Below are 24,939 nucleotides of genomic sequence, written 5' to 3' on the forward strand. Positions count from 1 at the left end.
TAGACCCAGGAGAGATAACTTAAAAATTATTAGACTACCTGAAAGACATGATCAAAAAAAGAACCTAGACATCATCTTTCAATAAATTATCAAAGAAAACTGCCCTGATATTCTAGAGCCTGAGGGTAAAATAGAGAGTGGAAGAATCCATTGATTGCTTCTTCAAAAAGATCCCAAAAAGAAAACTCTTAGGAATATTGTAGTCAAATTCCAGATTTCCCAGGTCAAGGAGAAAATATTGCAAGCAGCTAGAAAGAAACAATTTGAGTACTGTGGAAACACAATCAGGATAATACAAGATCTAGCAGCTTCTACATTAAAGGATTGAACGGCTTGGAATATGATATTCCGGAGGTCAAAGGAGATAGGATTAAAACCAAGAATCACCTACCCAGAAAAACTGAGCATAATACTTCAAGGCAAAATATGGATTTTCAATGAAATAAAGGACTTTCAAGCATTCTCTTAAAAAAAAGTTTTGGCCTGTTTATTAAAGTATACTTTTGTACAGTTTACTTCTCATTGGTCTGTTCTGACATGCTCCTAATGATATCAGAATCACCTGAATCAATGATAGCCAGTGTACATGTTCTCTAGTACTTCCCACATGCTGTACACAATTCAATGTTATTGGCATTGTAGTGATGTACGCCAGTTTTGGCCAACATAGTGTTATATTCAATCTCTGATTTCCTCAAGGCTGGGCAGTTGTTGGCTAAGATGACCAATTTGGCTTTGCCTTGTCAGATCATGTATTTGCTGGTGTTCATGATGAGCTGGAGGCTCCAGTTGATGGACTCCAGGGACTTTTTCATCTTATTTGCAGCCACCATCTTCCTGCCTCTGGTGCAGGAGGACCTCAGCCAGAGACCTGCTGCCAAGATGGCCAGGAAGTGATAAAGGCACTGTCAAGCATTCTTGATGAAAAAACCAGAACTGAATAGAAAATTTGACTTTCAAGTACAAGAATCAAGAGAATCATATAAAGGTAAACAGGAAAGAGAAATCATAAGGGACTTACTAAAGTTGAATGCTTACATTCCTACATGTAAAAATGATATTTGTAACTCATGAGATCTTTCTCAGTATTACAGTAGTTGAAGGGAACATATGTATACAAACACACACACGTGCACACACACATATATATACATACATATATACACACATGTATTTATAAATATATATAGAGAGAGGGTACAGGTTGAGTTGGATATGAAGGCATGATATCTAAAAAATAATATATATAGAGGGTACAGGTTGAGTTGGATATGAAGGGATGATATCTAAAAAAATAAAATTAAGGGATGGGGGAGGAATATATTGGGAGGAGAAAGGGAGAGATAGAATGGGGTAAATATCTCACATAAAAGTGGCAAGAAAAAGCTATTATAGTGGAAGGAAAGAGGGGGTATGTGAAAGGGAATGAGTGAATCTTGCTCTCATCAGATTTGGCTTAAGGAAGCAATAGCATACATATGCAATTGGGTATCTTACCCTATAGGAAGGTAAGAGGGAAAGGGATAAGAGAGGGGGATGATAGAAGGGAGGGCAGATTGGAGGAGGAGGTAGTCAAAAGCAAATCGTTTTGAAAAGAGACAGGGTAAAGGGAGAAAACTGAATAAAGGGGGACAGGTTAGGATGGAGGGAAATATAGTTAGTCTTTCACACCATGACTATTATGGAAGTGTTTATAAAGATACGTGGACAACCTATATTGATTTGCTTGCCTTTTCAAGGAGGTGGGTGGGGAGGGAAGAAGGGAGAGAAATTGAAACTCAAAGTTTTAAAAAGAAATGTTAAAAAAATTGTTTTTGCATGCAACTTGGAAATAAGTCATACAGGCAATGGGGTATAGAAATTTATCTTGCCCTTCAAGAAAGTAAGGGGAAACAGGATAAGGGGGAAAGTGGGGTGATAGAAGGGAGGTAAGACTGGGGAAAGGGGCAATCAGAATACATGCCACCTTGGTGTGGGGGGGGGGAGGGTAGAGATGGAGAGAAAATTTGTAACTCAAAATCTTGTGGAAATGAATATTGAAAACTAAAAATAAATTAAAAAAAAGTAAAAAGCAAATTCTAAATAGGTAACTGCAGAAAGTAGGCTTAACTCATTTCAACCCAGAGAAATTGTTTCCATTTCCAATTCCCCAACAGGAATCACTCAAGACAAAACCATGGGAGGACCTTGTTTTTACCAGAGATCAAAATCTCCAGCCACCGCCAACTTTACAAAATGGCAGAGGAAAAGAAAAACTGAGGATTTCAAAAAGGAGCAATGCAAGATGAAGGTGACTATAGACCTTGTTATGATGACAGCAGAATAGCAAAACTGATGGGCCTGGAAATTTGTGAAAGACAATAGAAAAATTTCCTATTTCCTCCTCAAAGAGAGTTTTTATCAATAGTTTCCAGGCTGAATTTCAGATTCTCCTAACCTTGTGGATGCAGAAAAGTGACATACCCAAAGAGACTTGGATTGTCCTGCCTCCCAGATTATTGGCTATTTCTTGCACAGGATGCTCCATCTCCTGTCTCTTTTCCTGGCCACTGGCTGCCTATCCCCTGTGCCTAGAACACTCTCTCTCCTTGTCTGCATCTCTCAGTTTCCAAGGCCCTCCCATGGTTTTGTCTTGAGTGATTCCTGTTGGGGAATTGGAAGTGGAAACAATTTCTCTGGGTTCCAAATGAGTTAAGCCTACTTTCTGCAGTTACCTATTTAGAATTTGCTTTTTACTTTTTTTAAATTTATTTTTAGTTTTCAATATTCATTTCCACAAGATTTTGAGTTACAAATTTTCTCTCCATCTCTACCCTCCCCCCCCCACACCAAGGTGGCATGTATTCTGATTGCCCCTTTCCCCAGTCTTACCTCCCTTCTATCACCCCACTTTCCCCCTTATCCTGTTTCCCCTTACTTTCTTGTAGGGCAAGATAAATTTCTATACCCCACTGCCTGTATGACTTATTTCCAAGTTGCATGCAAAAACACTTATCACAGTGCCTAGCACTGAGCCAGCAACACTTAAGCAATGCTGGTTCATGGGCTGGCTGACTACAATTCCATTTTTTAAGTGTATATGAGATTGAATGTGACAGTAAAACACAAAACCTGCTCTCCTCCTGATTTCATTTCCTAAGATGCCACATATCCCTGCACTCTGGTATCAGTCTGTATTTGTTGACAGAACAGTAACTGCTGCTAGAGGAGCAATTCCAGGAAAGAGAAGACTAAGAAAAGAAACAGAAAGTGAACTTCCTTGGTGGGTGCTAGTGGGAGGCAGGGCAACTCAGTGAGTGGGCATGTTTACCTAATTTGGTTTGTTTCTCCTTCTGCATTTCTGCCAGCATATTAACCACTCTGTGACCCATAAGCCAGACCCTGTCTCCATGTCCTTCAGATACTGCAGTTCTCACAAGCCCCCAGGAAAGGCAGAAGAGAGGGCACTCTTACAGTCCTGAACCCTCCAATTCAAACCCAGCCATCCAAATCTTTTTCCTTTGTCAACCTGAAAATTTGGTTAAAGGAGGCAAACAGGGTTGGTGATATATAAATCCATATTGTTTATTCCATTAAAGCTAGCAGATACATACATGCATGGAGTCAAACAAAGTCTTACTGCCTGAACAGAAGTATGAGAAGGTTTAAATACATTTTTAGAACAGTCACAACTTCAGCATGTCTGTTTTACTCAATTTTATGATCCCCATGTATGTTTAACCATGATACAAGAAAAGGACTTTTCTAAATTGAGCAGATTGTAAATACAAGATAACAGAGTTGACAAGCGTCAATTGAAACTACCACCCAGCATTTCTGTGTTTAATTAACCATTAACATTGCCATAATATACTATACGCCCATAAAATATTAAGCAAGACAGTGTCTCAGGTTAACGGTCTCATCCTTAATGGCTAATAGACAGAGGAAAGAATGCTCATAGGTCAGCCAGATCTGGCCTTGTTGACATAGGAAGAGGTATTCTCTGAGTTTACTCAGAGAACAAAGAGATTGTTACGCACAGGCTCTTCTTCTGGTAAATCAATTCAGGCTCTTCTTCTGGTTAATCAGTTTAGGCTCCGCCCCTTATTGAAGTTACTAAATTGATATTAAATGATTGTCACTTTCAGTTTCCCCAAAGGAGACAGAGGGACAAAGCCTAAAATGAAATGGCTTTCTGTTCCATATCTTAAGCCCTCCTCTACCTCAGCTTGACCTGGGTGCAGTGAAACCCTGGGGAAGGTATTTCATTCCACAGGAAGCACATCTGGGGCAGCAATCGTGAAGCCTGAGTGAGCAGAGGCAGAAAACCCAGAGGTCAGGGCAGAGAAGAAGTTGGAGAGAAAGAGAGGGAGAGAGGGAAGAAGAGAGGAGAGAAAGAGAAAAGAAAGAAAGCAGGAAAAAAAGAGTGAAAGAGGAGAGATAGAAAGAGAGAGAGAATAAAGGAGAAGAGAGAGGATGGAATTTACCTTTAGTGCAAAGGGACTAGTACAAAACTATGGCTCAGAAGTCCATAATTGCCTTTTCAAAAGCTATTCACAAAACAAATAAATAGGAAAAGTTGGTATGAACAGTTGTAAAACAGCAAGAGGAGCTAGGTACTACAGTAGATGTAGTGAGATACCTGAAGTCCGTAGTATCTCCCTCCCAATCCAGTTTCAGATACTTACTAGATGTGTGACCTTGGGCAAGTCATTTAAATTCTGTTTGCCTCAGTGTTTTTTAATCTGTAAAATAGGGATAATCATGGCACCCACCTCCCAGAGGTAACCTAAACAGAGAAAAGTACTGGAACAGGAGTTAGAATAACTACAAGGAGAATCACAGGTAATGAAGCGGACCCTAGAGTGGCCTTGATCCCTCAGAGAGCCAATAGTAGGTGAAATACCTTCAAAGCTTCCCTTGACAAAGGATACTGAGGAATGGATGGCAGGTGCCCTCCTTTAGTCTTTATGGTGGCAGGAACAGCAGAATCTGACAATCCTACATCTGAAGATGAAGTGACATAGCTACACATGCTGGGATAGAACATTGTCCTCCCTTAAACCTGGGCTTACTCTCACATACATGCATAAAGACTCAGTGGAAAGAAGGGCGACTCAAAGGGAGGTAACACACGTGCTTAGCACACACAGAGTACATGCAAGTGGACGTCCATTCGTGCCTCTGATGCTGCAGGACCAGCCACCATTGCTGTTGGTCCTACAGGAGATTTATGGGGCGGTGTCTTCCAGGTGTTACCCCGCCCCCATCTTCTGGGTCCATCTCTTCCTTTGCCAGGACAGCTCCTTTCCAGTTGAAAGAAATTCTTTTTATTTTTTTTAAATTTAATTTATTTAATATATTTAGTTTTCAGCATTGATTTTCACAAGAGTTTGAATTACAAATTTTCTCCCCATTTCTACCCTCCCCCCACTCCAAGATGGCATATATTCTGGTTGCCCTGTTCCCCAGTCAACCCTCCCCTCCATTATCCCACTCCCCTCCCATCCCCTTTTCCCTTCCTTTCTTGTAGGGCAAGATAAATCTCTACACCCCATTGCATATGTATCTTATTTTCTAGTTAGATGCAAAAACTTTTTTGTTGTTGTTTCTGAACATCTGTTTTTAAAACTTTGAGATCCAAATTCTCTCCCCTCTTCCCTTCCCACCAACCCTCCCTAAGAAGTCAAGCAATTCAACATACGCCACATACCTATCATTATGTATAACCTGTCCATAATACTCATGTTGTGAAAGACTAACTATATTTTGCTCCTTCCTAACCTATCCCCCTTTATCCAATATTCTCCCTTGACCCTGTCGCTTTTTGAAAGTGTTTGTTTTTGATTACCTCCTCCCCCATCTGCCCTCCCTTCTATCATACCCCCTTTTTTATCTTCTTCCTCCTTCTTTCCTGTGGGGTAAGATACCCAATTGAGTGTGTATGGTATTCCCTCCGCAGATCAAATCAGATGAGAGCAAGATTCACTCATTCACCCTCACCTGCCTTCTCTTCTCTTCCTACAGAACTCCTTTTTCTTGCCACTTTTATACTCACACGCTCACACACGTTCGTCCGGGCCGAGCATGGTGTGGCGGGGACAAGGGGGAGAGAATCTTCTCTGACATGAACACCAGCATTGTTCTCCAATCTGTTCACAGACCGTCCTCAGGGACACACTCCGCTTGTCCGCCAGATCTCAGACGGCGGCATGTACCCGCTTGAAAACGCGCCTGCGCCCTGACAGAACCTGAACTACATTTCCCAGAATGCACCAAGATCCCAAGGCTCCCTATCAGAATTCAACCAAAGGCCACCAGGGGGCAGCAAGAGAGCGCAGTGAATAGAGTGCAGGGCCAGTCAGAAAAACTTCTCTCTCTGGGTTCACATATGGCCTCAGAGGCTTTCCAGCTGTGGGACCCTGGGCAAGGCACTTAACCCTGTTTGCCACAGTTTCCTCATCTGTAAAAAGAGCTGGAGAAAGAAGTGGCGAACCACTCCTGTACCTTAAATGAAGGGTTGGAAGCGACTGAAAAAACCAAACCACACCAACAACACTGTTATAACACAGATAAAAGCGGGGAAATGGAGTCTGGTCACAAGAACCTTTTCTGGCCCGATGCATCTCTCAGATGAGATTGAGTTTGGCAGGGAGAGGGGGACACTCAGTGCAGCGCTGAAGCTAATGAAGGGGATAGTTTTCAAAAGATCAGAGTGGGAACTGAAAGAGCCTTTAGTTCAGTTTCCCGATGAGGAAATTAAGGACTAGAGGGCCATGGCGCTTTGGCCAATTTTTAAACAAAATTTTGCATATTTTCAAGAAAGTCATTCTCCCTGTTATTCATGAGAGGATAGCCCACAATGGCTGAGGACCAAAACAAATCTGTGTCTCTGTGTTTGAAAAAACTGTGTACTCATCCAGGGTATTCATTTGACCCTACCAAAAACAAGTCTGTATATGTATGGCTGGACATTTTGTGTAATCACCTGGGGAGTCATTTGACCCTTCCAAAAGGAAAGCTGAGAAGCACTGAACACCAGGAGATAACAGACATCAGATGCCTCTTAAGAAGCCATAAATGGACATATGGATTCCACAGTCTAGAAGTTATAGATTCTAGAACATTGCCTTTAACCAACTAGCATCAGTTAGCTTTTACAAAGTGATATTCACTTAGCAGACATTATAACAGAAGTACAAACACTTCTCCCCAACAACTGGAAGCATACTCTATACTATACGGCATTGTTAACTGAGGAAAGTGGGATCAGTCCATTATCTCTTTCTCTGAAAACAGGAAGAGTGCTTCATCATGAATCCTCTGAAATTGTGATTATTCACTGTGTTGGTCGGAGTTCCTAAGTAATTCAAAGTAATTTGTCTTTAAAATACTGTTTTTATTATATAAATTGTTCTCTTCGGTCTGCTCTCCTAACTTTGCATCACTTTATATATGTTTTCCCAGGTGTCCCTGAAACCATCTCCCTCATCATTTCTTACAACACAATAGTAATTTGTCACATTCAAAAGCCATAACTTGATCAGGAATCACGCAATTGATAATACCTCCTCAGCTTCTAATCTTTACCACCACAAAAAAGAGCTGATATTGATATTTTCTACATATGTGTCTTTTTTCTCTTTCTTGGATTTCTTTGAGAAACAGTAGAAGCATTGCTGAATCAAACACTATACACACTTTAATAGCTTTTCGAGTTCAGTTCCAAATTTCTTTCCAGTATGACTGAACCAGTTCACATTTTCACCAGCATTGCATTAATGATGTTATGTTACAACAACCCTTCCAGCATTTCTCATTTTCCTTTTTTGAAATATTCCAATTTGATTTGTATGAGGTCATACCTCACAGTTGTTTTAATTTACTTTTCTCTAATTATCTAAGATTTAAAGCATTTTTCATATGCCGATTGATAGGTTGGATTTCATTCCCTGAAAAGTCCCAGTTCTTACCCTTTGACCATTTATCAATCAGGAAATGACTCCTATTCTTATAAATTTAAATATATTCCCTTTATATTTTACAAATGAGACCTTTTTAAAACTTGCTGCAAAGATTTTTTGCCTAATTTCCTGTTTCTCTTTTAATTCTAACTGATTTTGTTTGCTTGTGCACAAACTTTTTAAAATTTCATATACTCAAAATCATCCATTTTACCTTTGATGAAACTCCCTATCTCTTGTCTAGTTATGAATTTTCCACCTAGCCAAAGATCTAAAAAGTATTTTGTCTAGTACCTTCTAATTTGTTTATGATTATGTTTATACCTAAATCATGTCCCCATTTGGAGATTGTCTTAGTGTGCCATGTGACATTTTGATTTACATGTCATTTTTGCCAAACTGCTTTCAAGTTTTCCCAACAGTTTTTGTTTAACAGTAAGTACTTTTCCCAATAGCTGCAATCTTGGAGTTTATCAAAAACTAGGTTACATTCCACTCATTTGCTTCTCTATATTGAGTATCTAATCTGTTCCATTGAACCACCACTCTATTTCTTAACCTGTACCAAACAGTTTTGATATTTATGGCTTTCTAGTATAGTTTGAGATCTAGTACTCTAGGTCCCATTTGTTCCTATTTTTAAAAATTAGTTCCCCTGGTATTCCTGACCTTTAATTCCTCCAGATGAATCATTTTTTTCTAGCTGTATGAAGTAATCCCTTGGTATTTTGATTGGTATGACAGGTCCTAGTTTTATTTATTAATCCAACATTTTATTTACTTTTTTTTTTCACTTTCAATGTCATTCCTCTGGCCTGAGTTTCCCAAATGCAATCAGTTACATTTTACTTTAGGGCCCTGATGGGAGGACACTTATATCTCCCCTTCAGGATTTGAGGTGTTTTTCTATTATGCTTTATGAACCTCATAATACATCATTCTTCACCCCCCACTCCTTCAGTTAGCCTCCAGTGATAAGCATACCAGTTGCTTTTAACCAATTAAAATGTATTACCTCAATTGATAAATGGTCAAAGGATATGAACAAATGGTTTTCAGACAAAGTAATTAAAGCTGTCTATACTCATATTAAAAAAATGCTCTAAATCACTATTGATGAGAGAAATGCAAATTGCAACAACTCTGAGCTTCTAACACCTGTCAGATTGGCTAATATGACACAAAGGGAAAATGACAAATGTTGGAGGGCAAATTAAAATGCTGATGTACTATTGGGGAAGTAGTATACTGATTCAACCGTTCTGGAGAGCAATTGGGAACAATGCACAAAGTGCTGCAAAACCAGCATACTCTTTGACCAAGCAATGCCACTACTAGGTCTGTATCCCAAAGAGATAAAAAATCAAAAGGAAAAGGACCTATGTGTACAAAAATATTTATAGGAGCTCTTTTAGTGGTGACAAAGAATTAAAAATTGAGGCGATGTCCATCAATGGGGGAATGAATGGCTGAACAAGTGTGACTAGTGTCTTTGGAGCACATTCCAGATCAAGTTATATAGCCAATCAATGGTCTACATTCTCATCACAAGGTTAGCACACTGTTACCAACAGCTAAATATCTACATTTCCATTACACAGTATCATACATTTCCAGAAGCAAGTAGTAGTTGTATAGATTAGTATTTCTTTGGTTTTAATTTATTACACTCTCATAATCCTTTTTTTCACTTTGACATAGTAATTTCTTTTTATAGCACTGTGAAATTTACGTTTAAAATTTTAAATATTGAATTGTTTAGTAAGTAAAATAGAGAATACCTGTATTTATTCATTTTTGTTTAATCATTATAAAATACCTTGGTTTCTCTCTTTCATTTTATTTTTCTGGATTGAATTCTACTTTATCGGATACAATTAGATTCCTTCCTCCTTTTTTACACTTACTTTTGAATGATATATTATTAAAATTTATTCATTTTTAGTTTTCAACATTCACTTCCCTAAGATTTTGAGTTACAACTTTTCTCCCCATTTCTCCCCTCCCTAACCCCAAGACAATGTAAAATTTAATATAGTCTCTTTATATACATTCATATTAAACTTATTTTCACATTAGTCATGTTGTAAAGAAGAATTAGAACCAGTGGGAAGAACCACGAGAAAGAAAAAACAAAAAAAAAGAGAGTAAATAATATGATTCAATCTGCACTCAGACTTTATAGTTTTTTTTTTTTTCTGGATGTGGTTGTGCTCACTTCACTAAGCATCAGTTTATGCAAGTCTTTTCAGGTTTTTCTGAGAGCATTGTGCTCATCATTTCTTGTGGAACAATATTATTCCATCACATTTATATACCACAACATTGTTTAGCCTTTCCCCAATTGATGGTTACCCCCTAAATTTCCAGTTCTTGAACACCAAAAAAGAACTTCTATGAATATTTTTCTACATAGGGATCCTTTTTCCATTTTATGATCTCTTTGGGATACAGCCCTAGAAGCGGTAATGCTGAATCAAAGAGTATGTGCAGTTTTATAGCCCTTTGGTCATAGTTCCAAATTACTCTCCAGAATGCTTGGATCAGTTTACAACTCCACCAATAATGCATTAGTGTCCCAATTTTCCCACATTTTCTCCAGCATTTATCGTTTTAATATTTTCTCATGTCAGCCAAACTGATAGGTGTGGTGTGGTACTTCAGAGTTGTTTACATTTGCATTTCTCTAATCAATAGTGATTTAGAGCATTTTTTCTTATGACTATAGATAGCTTTAATTTCTTCATCTGAAAAGTGCCTGTTTTATCCTTTGACCATTTATAAATTGGGGAATAACTTGTGTGTGTATATATACATATATATGTATATACATATTTATACACATATATGTGTGTGTATACGGGTGTGTGTGTGCATGTGTATTGGAAATGAGGCATTGTCAGAGACATTAGCTGTAAAAATTCTTTCCCCATTGTGTGTTTCCTTCCTAATCTTGGTTACACTGGCTTTGTTTCTGCAAAAACTTTTCAATTTATTCTATCAAACATTTAAAGAACAATTAATTCTTATATTTTATAAAGTATTTGGAAAAATAGGCAAGGAAAGAGTCCTACCAAATTATTTTTATGACACAAATATGGTACTAATACCTAAACCAGGAAGAGTCAAAACAGAGAAAGAAAATTACAGACCAATTTCCCTAATGAATATGGCTGCAAAAATTTTAAATAAAATATTAGCAAAAAGATTGCCGCAACTTATCATGAGAATAATATAATATGACCAGGTAGTATTTCTTCCAGAAATGCAAGGCTGGTTCAATATTAGGAAAACTATCAGCAAATAATCAGAAACCATATGATTATCTCAAGAGATGCAGGAAAAGCTTTTGACAAAATACAACACCCATTCCTATTAAAAACACTAGAAAGCAGAGGATTAAATGGAATCTTCCTTAAAATTTTAAGTAGCACCTACCTAAAAACATCAGCAAGCATTATATGTAATGGGGATAAGCTAGATGCATTCTCAATAAGACCCAGGGTGAAACAAGGATGTCCACTATCACCCCTATTATTCAATTTGGTACTGGAAATGTTAGCTTTAGCAATAAGAGAAGAAAAAGAAATTGAAGGAATTAGAATAGGCAAACAATAAATTAAGTTGTCCTCTTTGCAGATGATATTATGATTTACTTAGAAAATCCTAGAGAATCAAGTAAAAAACTACTTGAAATAATAAATAACTTTAGCAAAGTTGCAGGATATAAAATAAACCCACATAAATCTTCAGCATTCCTGTATATTACTAACAAAGTCCAACAGCAAGAGATAGAAAGAAAAATTCTATTTAAAGTTACTGTAGACACTATAAAATATTTGGGAGTCTACCTGACAAGACAAACCCTATATGAACACAATTACAAAACACTTTTCACACAAATAAAGTGAGATCTAAATAAATGGAAAAACATCAGTTGCTCATGATTAAGCTGAGCTCATGTAATAAAAATGACAATTTTACCTAAATTAATTTACTTATAAAGTGCCATACCAATCAAACTACCAAAAAATTATTTTACAGAGCTGGATAAAATAATAACAAAATTCATCTGGAAGGACAAAAGGTCCAGAATATCAAGGGAATTAATGAAAAGAAATGCTGGGGAAGGTGGCCTAGCCATACCAGATATTAAACTATATTATAAAGCAGCAGTCAGCAAAACTACATGGTACTGGCTAAGAAACAGAGTGACGGATCAATGGAATAGGTTAGGTACACAAGATGTAGTACTCAACAACTATAGCACTCGACTCTTTGATAAACCAAAAGAATCCAGCTTCTGGGCTAAGAATTCACTGTTTCACAAAAAACTGCTGGGAAAATTGGAAATTGTATGGCAGAACCAGCCATAGACTAATATCTTAGACTGTATACCAAAATAAAGTCAAAATGGGTTCATGATTTAGGAATAAAGACTGATACTGTATAATCAATTTAGGAGACCAAGAAATAGTTTACCTGTCAGATTTATGGGAAAGAGAAGAATTTGTCACCAAACAAGAGATAGAGTGTTACAAAATGCAAAATGGATAATTGTGATTACGTCAAATTGAAAAGTTTTTGTACAAAGTCAGTGCAACAAATATTAGGAGGGAGGCACAAAATTGGAAAAGCATCTTTACAACCAGAGTCTCTGATAAAGGCCTCATATCCAAAATATACAGAGAACTGAGCCAAATTTATAGGAATACAAGTCATTCCCCAATTGAGAAATGGTCAAAGGATATAAACAGGCACGTTTCAGAGGAAGAAATTAAAGATGACTATAGGTATATGAAAAAATGCTCTAAATCACTATTAATTAGAGAAATGCAAATCAAAACAACTCTTAGGTTCCACATGTCTCCTGTCAGATTGGCTAACATGACAAAACAGGAAAATGATAAATGTTGGAGAAGATGTGGGAATATTATAATATTGTTACATTGTTGGTGGAGTTGTGAAATGATCCAGCCATTCTGGAGAGTAATTTGGAACTATGCCCAAAGACCTATAAAAGTGTACATACCTTTTAACCCAGCAATACCTCTTCTATGGCTGTATCCCAAAGAGATCACACAAGAAGGAAAGGGACCTGTATGTGCAAAACTATTTATAGCTGCTCGTTTGGTGCTGGCAAAGAATTGGAAATCAAGGGGATGCCCATCAATTGGGGAGTGGCTGAACAAGTTATGATATATGAATGCAATAGAATACTATTTGTGGTATAAGAAATGGGGAAGATACAGACTTCATAATAACCTGGAAAGACCTACATGATCTGATGCTGAGTTAGAGGAGCAGAACCAGCAGAACATCATACACAAACACAGACATACTAATTCTGTGATGACTAACTTTGATAGACTTGGCTCTCCTCAGCAATACAAGGCTCAAAGACAACTCCAAAGGACTCATGATGGAAAAACCTAGCTACATCCAGAGAAATATTGGTGGGATCTGAACACAAATTGAGGCAAACTATTTGATCTCTCTCTATCTTTTTTTCCTCTTTATTTGGTTTTGTTTCTTATCTCTCATGATACATTCCATTGGTCATAAATCTTTGCAATTTGACTATTGTGTAAATAAGTGTAATGGGAAGGTTTATGTAGAATCTATATCAGACTGCATGGTGTCTTGGGGGTAGGGGCGAAGTGAGGGAAGGGAAGAAAATTTGAAACTCAAAAACATGTAAAACTAAATGTTGTAAACTAAAAATTAAAAAAATCTAATTAAAAAAAAGAATCTGAATGCTATACCACTTGGTACATATATGTTTAGTAATAATATCACTTTGTTGCCTATGGTGCCTTTTAGCAGGATGTAATTTACTTCTTCATCTCTTTTAATTAGATCTATTTTTGCTTTTACTTTGTCTGAGAACAGGACTGCTGCCCCTGCTTTTTTTTTTTTACTTCAGCTGAAGCGTAATAAATTCTGCTCCAGCCTTTTATCTTTACTCTGTGTGTATCCATCCCACTTTGTGTTTCTTATAAACAACATATTGTCAGAGCGTGGTTTTTAATCCATTCTGCTATTCCCTTCCTTTTTATGGGAGAGTTCATCCCATACACATTCATAGTTATGATTACTATCTGTGTCTTTCTCTCCATCCTATTTCCCCTACCCTCTTTATACTTTCTTTCTCCTTTCTCCCTTTCCCTTCTCACTAGAGGCTTGCTTTTGACCACCTCCTTCAATCTGCCCTCCTTTCTATCAGCTCCCTCCCTTTTCTTTCCCTTTTCCCTCACTACTTCTTCCCTCCATTCTATCTCCTCTCCCTTTTCTTTTTCCTTTCCCCTCCTACTGCCTATAGGGCAAGTTAGAGTTCTATACCTAACTGAGTATGTTGTTCCCTCCTTGAGCCAATTCCGATAAGATTAAGTTTCAAACAATGTTCACCTCCCTCCCTTCTTTCTTTCTACTGTAATATATCTTTGTGCCTCTTCATGTGATGCAATTTTACCCTTTTCTGCTTCCTCCTTTACTCTTCTCCCATTACAATCCCTTTTCACCACTTGATTAGGTTGTTTATCATCACATCAAAGTCAACTTATACTCACACTTTCTGTCTATATATATCCCTTCTAAATGTATATCCTTTCTACATCTATCCCTTCTAATAAAGATACAGTTCTCAAGACTTACAAGTATCATCTTCCTTTGTAGGCATATAAACAGTTTTCCCTTATTGAATAATGATTTGTTTCTTTGTTGTTCACCTTTTTACGCCTCTATTGAGTATTGTATTTGAAAATCAAATTTCCTATTGAGCACTGGTCTTTTCATCAGGAAAGTCTGGACATCCCCTACTTCATTGCATGTCCATCTCCTCCCCTGAAAGATTATGCTTAATTTTGCTGGGTAGTTGATCTTTGGTTGTAATCCATGCTCCTTTGCCTTAAAGATTATGTTCCAAGCACTCTGATCTTTTAATGTAGAAGCTGAAAGGTCCTGTATGATCGTGACTGTGGTTCCATGATATTTGAACTGTGTCTTTCTGGCTGTTTGCAGTTTTTTCCTTGTCCTGATAACTCTGGAAATGGGCTACAATATTCCTTGGCATTTTCAATTTCAGATCTCTTTCAGGAGGTGGTTAGTGGAGGTGGTTAGTCCTAGAACCTTCTGGTTCTAGGACCTCAGGGCAGTTTTCCTTGTATTTTCTTAAAAGTTGCTGTCCAAGCTCTTTTTTTTCATCATGGCTTTCATGTAGACCAATAATTCTTAAATTATCTCTCCTAGATATATTTTTTGCTTTTCCAATGAGGTATTTTCTTCCTTTTGTTTATTCTTTCGATTTTGTTTAACTGATTCTCGATGTCTCATAGAGACATTAGCTTCCACTTGCAAAATTCTAATGAATTTTAATGAATTGTTTTCTTCAGTTAGCTTTTTCACCTCCTTTCCCATCTGCCCAGTTCTACTTTTTAAGGAGTTGTTTTCTACAATGTATTTTTTCCATTTTGTCAATTGTATTTTTAAATAAATTGTTCAATTTTTATTCTACCTCTCTTATTTGACTTTTAAAATCCTTCTTGAGTTTTTCCAAGAAGGCTTTTGGAGCTTAAGACCAGTTCATGTTCCCCTTTAAGGTTTCAGATGTGGGTATGTTAACAATGTTATCCTCTCCTGAATTTGTGTTTTGATCTTCCCTGTCACTGTAATATTTCTCTATGATCATTGTTTTTCTTTGTTGCTTTTTGCTTATGGTGTTTGCCTTTTTTCTGACTTTTAAAGTTGATGTCTGCTTCTGGGGCACATGGGGCACTGACCCACACTTCTTGTGCTAGGGGTTAGGGGCCTGGTAACTGGCTTTGTGTGCTGGGGCCTCAGGTGCTGGCAGCTGGAGGCCATAGGGGTCTGGTAGCTTATGTGATGCTGAACTGGAGCTGGTAGTAGTAGCTGTTGTGTGTCTGGTGTTGGTGCTTGCCTATTACATCACCCTGGGGCTCAGGATCTTCCCCCTTGCTTGCTGAGGTGTGGCTTGCCACTGATTTGCTGGGATGCCTCCCATCCTGTACTGGTCCCCTTCAGCCACAGCGAGAGGGATGTTTCCTGTTAATTCATCCAGCCTATTAAGCTAACAGAATGCTACAAACTGTCTTTCTGCTGGCTCCACTGTTCCAGGATTTTCCCCGGGGTGATATTCTCTGGGTTTTTCTTTTTCTTTTTTTAATATAATTTATTTATTTATTTTTAGTTTTTCACATCCACTTCCATAAGGTTTTGAGTTTTGAATTTTCTCCCCCACTGTCTCCTCCCCCCTCCCTAAGACTTCATGCAATCTGATATAGGCTCTACTTATACATTCATATTAAACATATTTTTACATTAGTCATAATGTAAAGAAGAATTAAAACTAATGGGAGGAACCACAAGAAAGAAGAAACAAAACAAAACAACAACAGAAAAGGAAAGCAAATAGTATCCTTCCATCTACATTCAGACTTCAAAGGTCATTCTCTGGATGTAGATTTCTCTGGGTTTTTCAAAGTCAATAAGGGAAGGCAAGAGTGACTTACTGCTTACTCCACTATCTTGGCTCCTGGAAGGAGAAATAGGTGACTTTTAAACATTCCATCTGTGGGCTAAGAACTCCAGAAGCAGCTATTGTCACTGCTGCTGCCAATTCATTCACTCCCAAAGCCTGCTGGACTGCGCTTCTCTCTCAACCAAGTCTAACAGACCCCTCCTGCTGAACTTCTAAATTGTTTTTGGCATCTGTGGGTTGAGAAGTCTGGAAATTGCCACTGCTGCCAGTGATTCAGTCCCCTGAGGCCTCCCCCAACTTTGCTGGGGCTGGGTCTGCACTGGCATGGCCTGTGCTAGACCACACTCCTCTCTCTACCTGGTTACAACAGACTTTTACTGTCAACTTTACAGGTTGTCTTCGGCTAAAAATCTGTCTCACTCTGTCTTTTTGCGAGTTCTGCCACTCTAGAATTTGTTCAGAGTCACTTTTTAATGATAATTGAAGTGGTTTGATGGAGAGTTCCGGCAAGGCCCTGCTTTCACTCTGTCATGCTGGCTCTGCCCTCTGAATGATATATTTTACTCTGGCACTTTAATGTTAACCTAACTGAACCTCCTCATTTAAAATGTGTTTCCTGCAAAAAACCTATTGATGGGTTCTCCTTCTCTATTCCTTCTATAACTTTTTCCTTTGATAGGAGATTTCAGACCACCCATATCTACTGTTATGTCTAATAAATTAGTTTTGTGTCATTTCTTTATCATTATTCTCGTTGATGCCTGAAGACAGTGGAATTTATCTAAATCTTCCATAAATATTTCCACTTTTTAAAAATTAGACATAAGATTTCATTGGTATAGTGTAGCAACAGAAATTTGGCTAGCAGCAGCTGTTGCGGTATAAGACCCAAGAAGACCAGCGCCAGCACAGGTTCTTTTGATCTGCTTTACTAGTTAAAGTAACTTTAAGCAGTTAACAATATCAGTTTAATCCAACATACAAATATCATTCATTTAGTTCAGAAGGAAAAGCCAGCACCTCGAACTTCAAAACAAATACAAATAAATTACAAACATCAACAGACAGACCTTGTCTGATTCAAATCTCAATCCATAGTAACCAAAGTTTAAAAAAATCCCAACATATGGGTTTACAAGCTGGGGAACTCTTAACAACAGCTGCCCAGAGTCTCTTCAAGTCACATACCACTCTTCCAGTGAGTGAGAGTCCCCAAGGAAAAACACAAACCTTTGAGTTTATATACCCTGTTCAGGGTCAGAGGGTGTCACAACATGGAACTCAAACCCATGTGGCCTAACAGCTTCTGGTGTCACAGACATGTGACTTAAACCCATGTAAACTAGGCTTTCCCTTGAGACAAACAAGTCATCAAAGACTCCCGATCTAATGAAAGAAACAAATGCCAGACTTTTCAAGGGCACTTGATTAAATAAGTGCTAAAAGGGAAAACAGTAAAAGAAAGTCCCACCTTAATTACTGATACATAGCATAACAAATGCTCAGGCTCTTTAAGAGTCTACTCAATATGGCAAATCTTTAATAAACTTTGTTTTTCTTTCACTGAGAAGGCTTGAGTCAAATCCATTTGGCAGGATCCAACATGTTGGTATTTTGGGGTCTCAAGCACTCCTCAACCCCAAACCTCATCATATGATTCCCCAAGACTGGGAATACTGCTAATCTCAAGTTCTTCTCCAGCCAAGACTGGAAGGTATGTAATCCTCCCCCTCTTCCTATCCCCTTTTCAATCTACAAGTACTTTGGAGGTGCTTTTTGGTCCCAATAGGTCAGATATCTAGGAAGCTGTCTTGTACTCAGCTTGATGCTCTCAGGTGGTTCTCAGTCCAGTGGTTATGTTGGAGGCCATGAACATGGCATGGCTTCTGGAGCATGGAGGACATGGACAGATGCCCCATCCAGAAGTATATGCCAGATTCTTTCAATTCTCTCGGCGCTAGGGAATTGGGAAAACTTCAGGTACCTTTTTGTGTTTTTTGTCTTCTTTTGTTTTGTTTGTCTCTTGATGCTTGCTCCTAACTTCTCCTTCACCCAGGAAGGGACTTCCAACCCCCACGCCAATAATGGGTCAATCTTTTTCAATTCCTACAAGCTCACCTTTGGGTTGTCTTTTACAAAATTGGGGAAAATTTAGTTTCCCTAAAGTAAAAGAAAAGCTGGTGTTCTTTTGCAACATTGTTTGGCCTCGATATCACCTAGAAGGCCATGAAGCATGGCCCATTTTGGGGACCTTGAAACATAATACTCTCTTGAAGTTAGAATTGTACTATCACCTAAAAGGAAAATGGATAGACCCTTCCTATGTGATGGCCTTCATTGAGCTCTCTCTGAAACCCATCCTCAGAAAAGACTGTGCGTGCCAATGACACAATAAAGATTTCTGAGTCCAAGCCCGAAATCAGAAAAGGCATGTACTATTCGCTCTCATGAGAAAGGATGCCACCCAAATGGTAGAGTTGGGGGGAGCTTTAATTATATTTTACATTTATTCAGTCTGAATAAATCAGTACATCCCCTGAACAGAGTAAGGGAAGTACAAAGGACTCAGATGGACGCCAATCCTTTTATAGACCCTCCCTTTGAATCTCCTGCTAAGCTCTTCATTGGCCAGATACAAGCCCCTGACTGTTTACAGCATGCCCTCCTCCAAGCACACATACGAGCCTCTGACCTTTCACCTGACCCACCTGAGACCTGGTCTCTGCCAGATCAGAACTCTGATCAGAAGCAGCTTCAATCAGTCACCTGACCTACACTCTGCCAAAGGTGGGGGGAAGGGGGAGGAAGATGGACACTCCCAACTGTGGAAACAAGACCACCCCCTCATCTCTTACAATTGTAAGATGCTCCTAGCTAGAGCCACTCCAAAAAGGGGCAATGGGAGTCAACAGGACATTTTGGATGACCCCCTTTATGGCCCCTAAGGCTTTGGCTTCTCCCCACAAGGTGACCACTGCTCAGGACCCAGCCACAGGTCTTGCTGAGGTGCATCCGTCTGCGGCCCCTTCCTCTGAGGTGGCACCCACTCAGGTCTCTGAGGTATCTTCCCCTCGGACCCCTACCCCTCTTCAGGTATCAGTTGATTTTCTCCCTTGCCAGCCTGATCCCCTGGCCTTGCAGTCTAATCCAGTTCAACTGGTACTCCCCAGCCCCTTCCTCACAAAAAGTGGGACTTCCTATCTCCCTCCCCAAGCTTCAGTCCCCATAGTGCCTTCAGGGCTTTTTCCCCTGAGGGAAGTGCCTGCCTCATCCAATGGGACAATCAGAGTGCTTGTTCCATTATCCATTTTGGATCTCATTCAGGTTAAAGAGAAAATGAGGAGATACTCAGAAGACTCCACTAAGTTTACTGAGGATTTTAGGGATCTTTCCCTGCCTACAATTCGAGCTTTCTTGGAATGATCCTCTTCTCTAGCTTTTGTACCATTGATGAGAAGAGGAAGATCTGGGAGCAAGCCCAAAAATTTGGGGATTGTTTGGGTAACAACAACCCCATAAAATATTGCCCAGGAACAGCTGCTGTTCCCACTAGTGACCCAGGATGGAATTATGAAAAGAGTAAGGATAGCGAAAAGAGAGACCGCATGGTAATTTGCCTGATAGAAGGCCTAAGAATGGCATTTCAAAAGTAAATAAATTTTCAAAAAATTAGGAAATTACTCAGGGAGAAAAGGAAAACCCTGCCCTTTTCCAAGATCGGTTAGTGGAAGCTATTAAAAAGCATGCAAAGGTGGATCCTGATTCTATTGAAGGGGCAGCAATCCTCAACATGTATTTCATTCATCAATCTGCCCCAGATACTAGGAGGAAACTGCAGAAATTGGCAATGGGACCACAAACGCCTCAGGACAATTACTGGAGAAGGCCTTTGGAGTCTTTAACAACAGAGACCTGGTTGCAGCAGAGGAAAGAGAATGCAGGGAAAGACCTAGAGACAGAGACCATGCTCAATTCTTGGCTGCTGCCATGGCCAGGAAAAGACCTGTTAAACCTGAAAATTTGGTTGAAGGAAACAACAGAGCTAGGTGATAGAAAAATCCATGTTGTTTATTATTTTCCCTTAAAGCATAGCGGAGCTAGCTTACTTGTACGTACAAGGAGTCAGAGTATAACTCTGGCTGCCTGAACAAAGCAATGAGAAAACTTATATACGTTATTTTAGCAGAGCTAGCAAGCCTGTATGACCTCATTTTTATGACCCCCATGTATGTTTAACCATGATACAAGAAGAGTATTTTCCTTAATGGAATAGATTGTAAATACAACAAATTAGATAGTTGTCAAAGTGTCAATTGGATTTGTAGCCCCAGGATCTCTGTGTTTAATTGGCCATTAACATTCCACAACATAGTATATGCCCATAAAATATTAAGATAAGGAAAAGTCACATATTCAAGATAGTGTCTGGGCTCAAGGTTTTCACCCTTAATGGCCATGGACAGAGCAAGAAATGCTCCATCTGGATTTGTTGATACAAGATAGAGGTATCTCTGAGCTTACTCAGAAAACAAAGAGACTGTTAGGATCAGGCTTTTCTTCTGGTTAGGTAGTTCAGGCCCTGAGTCTTATTGAAATTACAAAAATGATATAAAATAGTATAATATTTTCCACATTTCCTCCTTTTGGTCAAAGGTAAGCTGAAAGCTTCACCTGAAGACCAATTAAGGTATGGAAAAACCTCTATCTTCCTCAGGGGTAAAGTTGTAAAAAATCCTTATCTAGGTGGATTCAGGTTTTTTTTTTCTCTTTCTGTGTTTGGACATCCCCAGAGATGCACAGTAATTATAAACTACTTGTAAACAAGCAGGGGGAGCAAGTTGCAAGGGGTATTAGTAGGGAGCATAATGGGGAAACTAGAACACCTAAGTAAAATAAGCTAAAGATATCAAAGGTACAAGTAAACAGTCTTGGGAATGCAAGGGACTCAGAAAGGGAAAGAGCAGTTCTTCGTTCAGGTTCTGGTCCGGGCTCTTGGGAAGGTTGCCTGTGTCCGATGCTGTCCCCTTCAGGCTCTTTGAAACTGGAAGGCAAGGTGTCCTATGGGCTCAGATGTCCACTCAGGAGCACAGGCAATCATCAGATATGGTAGAAGGATCAAGGAGTCCATATCCACAAGTTGGCAGCTATAGAAGTAGTCAGATCTGACAGGAGCTCTCAGAACACATGTAATTTGATAATTGAGAGAAAAACAGCACACCATAGGTCCCAGCCACTCAGGGCTAAGTTCAAACAGTACAAATACAAAGTAGCTTTAAATCCCAGTTACATATTTCCAATGTCCATTTAAAGTGGCACTTTTTTCTTGAATCCCAGATGCCTGATTGTAGTTATCTGGTCCCTAGATAGTAAAAGAGAATTCTGCTTCTCTGGTTCAGATCTAGAAATTCTCAAACAATTCTGACTTACTTAATATAAATTAGTACAATCACTTAAATTTGGCTCTCCTTTTTTTTCTTTTTAACTTCAGAGTATTTCAGTTCATATATCATCTACTGTTTCTAACCTTACCTAAATTTTGTACCTGGTATAAGAGTCCTTTAAAATATAAAGGTCCAACCATAAATTGAATTCATCTTCCTTTTTTTTTTCTTGTACAAAAATCCACATTTAAGATCTTACTACCTAAACACACTTATTAGCTTGAATTTCCATGACTGATAAATTTTGGAGCCAATCATACACATCTGTATATAATTCTTAGAGGAATCAATTTGGTCCTATTGCCTTTTCCTCTCAAAATTTGCTATCCTATTTAATTAGACATTTATCACATTACATCTTTGCCTTATTACTTTGTCTAATCATTTCCTCCTTTGGGAGGATGTTATCTCTATATCCTTCTGATCTTTATTTGGTCATGAACATAGGTTAAAATTGTAAGCTATTCATTCCTGTATCCTATTATAATAACTCAGAGATATTCCAATATTCATCAATTACCTAATAGATTTAGCATTGTGCTTACAAAACTTCCTGATAATATAAATTTGCTATGAAAGAAAAGAGGGACAATTTCATATATCTTAACAGAAGGAAAGAACTTCCTTAGCTGTTTGATTCCAGGCATGAGTCATATCTGTTAGCCAATCATATAGCCATTAGATGCTGAAAGCAGGGCTTAGGAATAATCAGGTGGGGATTTTCCTTTTCAGAAAGGAAATAGCAGAATTGGGAAATAGAGTCAGGAAGATCCTACCTAGGTTGTGTCCAAGGTCGTCTTCAAGACTTTTTTCCAGGCATAGACATCCACCTTTAAGAATTCTCAGTCTGTAATGCCTGCCATTCCACTACTGGCTTCGTGTGACCTATACCTGTAATCAGAGCTTAAAACAATATTAAATTGTAGTCCCATAAAATCTTAAATAGCAAATAAATATCCTTCAGATAGGACTGTCCCAAATTTCATTGAGCTAATAATTATCAAATCAAGCTACATAACTTTTCCATCTTCTAAAATACTTTCTCACACTCTCAACTTAACTTAAACCATTTGAAACTAGTATTCCCTTGGGACAGGAGAGGCTTAGCTAACTCCCATTTGTCCCCAAACTTTCTTATCCTATTTTCCTATTTTCCCTCAACCTTAATTTACCTTTCCAAATCAGTCTTCTTTACATTTCAACCATAACACAAAACAACTCATAAGTTAGTACTTTCATTGTCATAACTGTGTATACTGGAATCCCATTCCAGTTTGCTTAAACAAACAAAAGAGGTTAATGACTGACCTCACAAGTCAGTGGATTTGTCCCTGTTAATTCCTTCTGGAGGGAAAAAAAGAACACTTCAGGAATTGAGTCTTATACACATTGTTAAGCAATAACTCTCGCTTAAAATCACAAAAACATTTTCCAAAATACTTCTAGAATTGTTTACCTAAACTGAAGATGTCTCTGATTTAGTCACAGTAATTAATTACACTATTTGTGTCAATACCCAATTGCTCTTCTATCACTTCACAACATCCAAGAACTCTATCTCGCATAAATACAATACAACTTTAAAATCCCAGTCTTAGTCCACGGGATAATGATTCAACCCTACATCATAAAACTTCTCTTCCCTTTCTAATTATTCTCATTAACACTTTAGAAACCATATTATCTTTCATTTGACTATACAAGAGTACCAATATAACCAGTCATTTGATTAAAACAACAAGATTTTACATATTTGCATTTATCCAATTTCCCATTTTTTTCAAAAAAACAACTTCTTTCACAATGGTAACAGATTCTGGCAGATAATTTCCCTTTTGTCACTACCTGCTTATTTCTGATTAAAGAGATCTGCCACATCATCTCCCCCTGAGGGTGGGTTCTTTCCCATCAGATGGCAAGCTTCACTAATAAGAACTGTATCCTTAAGACCCACATTCTCCTCGAAACCCAGTCTTATCCTAAAAACGCATCACTTTTGCTGACTTTAAAAAGCCAGGTTTTTTTTTTTTTTTTTTTTAGGCTTCTGACCCTTACTGTTCTTTCTTTCAGTAAAAACTCAAATCCCAGTAATTGTTGCCCCTCCCCTTTCCTTCCCTTCTGACAGGTGGGCTAAGGTGAATCTTCTTATCTAAACTAAGGGCGGGGAGGAGTAAGGAATTCAGACTGTCTTTTCCAACCTCCTTACTCAAAAAAGAACCTTGAATAAGACATTGAATGGGCGCTTCTATAGATAAGCATTAATTCTAATAATTCTAATTAGGTTCTCACCCAGAAACTCCGAGAACTCACAATAGGTTTGAACTGCAACCAATTGGCTTACAGGTGGAAATTCAGCAGGCCTTCTAAAATTATACAAAAAGATTTTACAGAACATTTTCCAAAAGTACTTTCCTTAAAGCAAATTAATCCTTAAATGCTGGAATTCATAAACTAAGTTGGTACCAAATGTCCTCATTCTCAAATATTGCCCAGAATTCCTAGATATTACAAGTTCCTTAGTCAAAAAGTGTTATAATGTGGAGGACACTTAGTTTCTATAATTACATGCCCAATTAATTAGCCTTATCACAATAATAAAGTTTACCAGGACTTTAAAAAGCTTTTTCCAGAGTAATTCCTCTACACTGAAAACCACACAAGATTGATAAGAATTCGTGACTAGATGGTTTCAAAAGTTCTTGTTTCAGTTAATAACCTCAATTTCTTAATTACTACGATTCTTAATCTAACAACATCCAGATTATAAGAGGAATTATTTTAATCACTAGTGGTAACATTTTAATTTCTAAGGCCCAATACTCTTAGCACTGTAAAAGATTACCACATTTTTCAATATTGCTGTTACATCTGTTTGTCAAATTACACAATTTAGAAATGTAACAGCACCCTAAACATAATTATGCATTTTAAAACTTGAAACAACCCATTTATCAGTTAGGTGAACATATTCCTAAATCTCCTTGCACAGAGAATCTTTCATCTCATCATTTGAAACTATAACTTTAAATCCCCAGATATATTCTCATAATAGAAA

The sequence above is a fragment of the Trichosurus vulpecula genome, chromosome 2 (assembly GCF_011100635.1).
Source record: "Trichosurus vulpecula isolate mTriVul1 chromosome 2, mTriVul1.pri, whole genome shotgun sequence".
Classification (NCBI taxonomy): Eukaryota; Metazoa; Chordata; class Mammalia; order Diprotodontia; family Phalangeridae; genus Trichosurus; species Trichosurus vulpecula.